General features: G+C 45.7%; 1 protein-coding gene across 1 annotated transcript in view; it reads left to right on the forward strand.

The window, feature by feature from the left end:
- LEF1 (lymphoid enhancer binding factor 1) overlaps positions 1 to 4,514 on the forward strand; it is a 151,147-nt gene that overhangs the window by 95,308 nt on the left and 51,325 nt on the right. The gene's annotated exons all lie outside the window — the stretch shown is intronic.

Genomic DNA, 4,514 nt, shown 5'->3' on the forward strand with positions numbered 1-4,514 from the left:
GTCATTGACAATGACATAATTTTTTGTTCTTTGACGCCTGATAGCCATCCAACTCTTCTTTTAAAGGTTCTAATCACTGTAATAATTTTTTTTCAAAACCATTTTACTAGGAGCTAAGACAGATATCCTAACATTCCATAGTTGAATCACATCAAGCAGTACTGCACAATTGCTACCACAATCAGTTTCAAAACACGCTCTTCCTTCTTGAACTCCTTGATCGCAGTTCCCCCTTTACCCCCCTCTCCCCGCTGTACATCCCAGAAACCCTTATTCTTCTTCCATTCTTGATAGTTTCGTCAATCCTGGGTTTCAAATACATATACCAAGAATCAAGAGGGTGACCCCCATTGACAAAACATCTCTGAGATAAACCCCAATATAAAAAACGAACCACAGAAAATGTTGGCAACCAGATCAGGCCGACGTGTATCAGAGAGGGGATCAGTGGACAAGTATTCACCCTTTCAAGTCGGGTTTCTCATTTTGATCTCCTCTAGTCCTCTCTCCAGTGTGCTCTGTTTGGTAACCAGTTTCTTCCCATCCCTCTATTAGGATGGAGGGAGATCACCAGAGGCTTATCGTGTACAAATCCTCCGGTCACTGATGGTGGTGTACTTCTTCCATGTGGACTTAGTTGACATCTCACTTAGATGGCTGCTTGGGAAAATGGCTATGACAGTAGGTATTTTAACGTAAATATTTATATGTCCCAGTTTAACTTCTGTTATAATAAGTATTTATAGTTAAAACTCACATAAACAGAAGTTCATTGAGAGCCTCAATAATTTTAAGACTATAACAGTACCTTACACGAGTAAACATAGACTGTACTGCCTATTAATTATACTCTTAATAGAGGACCTAAAGCTAACATACGAAAAATATGTGATACAGTAATGTCGGCACCACAAAATTATGAATGATTTGATGCTTCAAGCATGGGTGCCTTTATGGTGGATCCTAAGAGATGGGAGGAGATTAAGCAAATAGTGAGGAGAGGAAGGTTAGTGGATTGTAGGCATGTTGTTGTTAAGATGCCAAAATGTCGATTTCAACACATAGCGATCCAGCGTACAACGAAAGGAAGCACTAGCTTCGAGAGCCGTTCTCACCATTGCTCTTACTTTTGAGCCCGTTGTTGCGGCCACAGTGTCAGTCTCAGCTAAGGCCCCTCCACTTTACTGAGCATGATGCCCTTTTCCAGGGACTGGTCTTTCCTGGGAATATGTCCACAGTCTGTCAGATGAACTCTCTCCATCCTCGCCTCTAAAGGAGGGCTCTGGCTGTATTCTTCCAAGACAGATCTGTTTGTTCTTTTGGCAGTCCATGGTACCTTCAGTATTCTTCGCCCAGGCATCTGTTCTTCGTCCGTCTTGCTTATTCAGTGTCCAACTTCCACATGCATAGGAGGCCATGGAAAATACCGTGGCTTGGGTCTGGCTTGGGTTAGGCACACCTTAGTCCTCAAAGTAATGTCTTTGCTTTTCAGAACGTTGAAGAGCTCTCGTGCAGCAGGTTTGCCCGACACGATGTGTCGTTTGATCTCTTGACTGCTGCTTCCATGAGCATTGATTGTGAATCCAAGCAAGACAGAAAGCCTTGACAAATTCAACCTTTTCTCCATTTCACATGATGTTACCTATTGGTCCGGTTGCGTGAATTTTTGTTTTCTTTGCATTGAGTTGTACTCTGTACTGCCGGCTGCAATCTTTGATCTTCAACAGCAAGTGCCTCGGATCTTCCTCACTGTCAGCAAGCAAGGTTGTGTCATCTGCATATCGCAGGTTGTCAATAAGCCTTCCTCCACTCCTGATGCCACGGTCTTCCTCATGCAATCGAGCTTCTCTGGTGATATGTTCAGCATAGATATTGAATAAGTATGGTGAGGAGATACGGCCCTGTTGCACACCTTTCTTGGTTTTAAACCATGCAGTATTCCCTTGTTCTGTTCACACACCTGCTGCGTGTTCCATGTAGAGGTTCCTCCTGAGCACAAGGAGTCGTTCTGGAATTCCCATTCTTCTCAAAGTTATTCAGTTTGTTATGAGACACACAATTGAATGCCTTTGCGTAGCCAATGAAACACAAGTAAACATCTTTCCTGGATCCTGTGCTTTGAACTAAAGTCCACCTAACATCAGCAGTGCTCTCCCTTGTTCCGCGTCCTCTTCTGAACCCAGCTGAGCTCCTGGCAGTACCCAGCCTGTGTACTGCTGCCAGAGCTGTTGGATGACCCTCTATATCAATGAAATGGCTTTGTAATTTGGGCATTCTGTTGAGTCACCTTTCTTCACTATGGGTACAAATGTGAATCTTCAACAGTCAGTTGACCAAGTAGGTGTCTTCCAGATATCTTGGTATAGGTGAGTGAGTGCTCCCTGCGCCTCATCAGCTTGGTGAAACATTTCAGTTGGTATTCCATCGATCACGGAGCCTTGCTTTGGGCTAATGCTTTCAGTGCAGCTTGGACTTCTTTGGTACAGTGACTCTGTGTTGTTCTTCCCATCTTCTGCTGATGTTTCCTGCATCATTCGATATTTTACCCACAGAATTTTTCACTGGTGCAACTCAAGGCTTGCATTTTTTCTTGAACTCTTTCACTTTAAGATAAGGTAAGTGTGCTTTTACTTTTTGGCTTCCTGGTCTTTGCACATTTCATTATAATTTATTACTTTGTCTTCTCAAGCTGCCCTTTGAAAATTTCTTTTCCCCTGAGGGGAGAGGGCTCATCTGCTGGCACCATCTCTGACAATGCTCTGCTCCTGTTCACGAGGATTTTAGTAACGGGCAGGGTTGGGTAGGGTTCCATGGGTTTTCAGTGACTACTTCTCCGGAATCTGTTCTTAGTCTAAAGTTCTGCTGACCCTTCTTCACTTTGGGTGAGCCTGCTGGTGTTTGAAATCCCTGTGGCATAGCACTCAGCATGCCAGTGCCCACCGAAGGACATTCTGATAGACAAATGCTAGGATTGTAAGTATAGCTTATCAAAACAGGGCGGCAGAGGAGGGAAGGGAGAGTTTGGTGGGGGATTGGCCTGAGAGAATTAAGTCTAAACTTTAAAACTTACTGTACCTGAGAGATGAGGAACCTGAACTGAGTGATTCATCCACTGGCCCTCTTTAACCCTTCCCTGTCCCCATCCCACAAATATTCATTGGGCATGTATTGTATGCCAGGACCAGAGTTAGGTGCTATATTGGCATTACCCATTAATCCTCACTTTAGTCCTGTGGGATATTATGATGCCCATTTTACATAGAGGGAAACTGAGATTTCAAAAAATTAAAACCATAATATATATACTTGTGTATAAGGGTGGAATGGCATTTGACTGGTTGAGATTGGACCAGTGTACCTCCAATGCCCCCACACCCCGATTGCTATTTGTCTCCTCTTCTTGGCACCCAGAGAATGCTGGGAATGCTTGCCTTTGCATCCATGGAATACCAACCATGGCCTTTGGTGTCTCCCAGCCTTGGATTAACATCCTAGCTCTGTTTCTTAGCAACCACAACTGTGTGACCTTGTATAAATGGCTTGCCTTCCCTCCTCCTTGGTAAAAAAGGCGCCATCGAACCCAAAGTGGGTGTTGTTTCTGGGTTAAAGAATGCAGTGTACCCAGATCCCCTTCTAGTACACTTGGCACATTGTGGGTGCCCTAGCCTTTGCTCCAAGCACCCTTTTCTAGCTAGCCATTTGTTTGCTGTTGTCTTCCTCCGATGGTCAGTTGCTCCTGCTCAGAGGCTGCCTTGTAAAGCCCACGGCAGCCCCCCTCACATGGCAGAGTGGTTTGGGACAGAAGTGGGGAGGAGCTAAGTACTGAGCGGTGTGATGCGGAAAGGGCAGAAAGTTTGGTAGCAAACCAGTACTGGTACAACTCCGCTCTTGACTAATTATTACTTAGCACTGTGTCCAGAAAGACGCAGCGTTGCCTTCTATAAATATGGGGGTAATAATGCTCAAGTATGTGAATGAGTGCCAGCATATGTCAAAGCCCTTCTGTGGCCACCGGCACTTACTGAGTATCCAGTATCCAACACTCCAAAAACCCACCTCCGTCAACTCATAGTGATCCTTTAGGACCCAGTGAAACTGCCCCCGTGGGTTTCTGAGACTGTCGTCCGTGGGAGTAGAAAGCCTCAGCTGTCTCCTGTGGAGGGGCTGGTGATTTCAAACTGCTGACCTAGCGGTTAGCAGCGCAAGACGTGACCCACTGCACCACCGGGGCTCACGCACGGAATGCCTCTGCCTTCTCCTCTCCCTTGCGCCTTTCTCTGGGAGGGAGCTATTCTAGGTGTGCCAAGATGGGGAAGGTCTTCAGGCCACCCGATGCTTCTAGAGGTGGGCTCGTGAAATTGTTACCATTTGCAAACTCTGGAATTTTCCACTTCCTGCGGGGAGGCCTTCAGACCCTGGGCTTTATCATTCTGTGAAAAGCAAAGGCACCAGTAGGTCTCTGCCACCCTGACCCAGCAGTTCAGCTTGGGAGTATCTCAGCAAAGGTCTCCAGG

This window comes from Echinops telfairi, unplaced genomic scaffold (genome assembly GCF_000313985.2).
Source record: "Echinops telfairi isolate 266 unplaced genomic scaffold, ASM31398v2 ScPeMD7_7468;HRSCAF=8506_0, whole genome shotgun sequence".
NCBI classification, from domain to species: domain Eukaryota; kingdom Metazoa; phylum Chordata; class Mammalia; order Afrosoricida; family Tenrecidae; genus Echinops; species Echinops telfairi.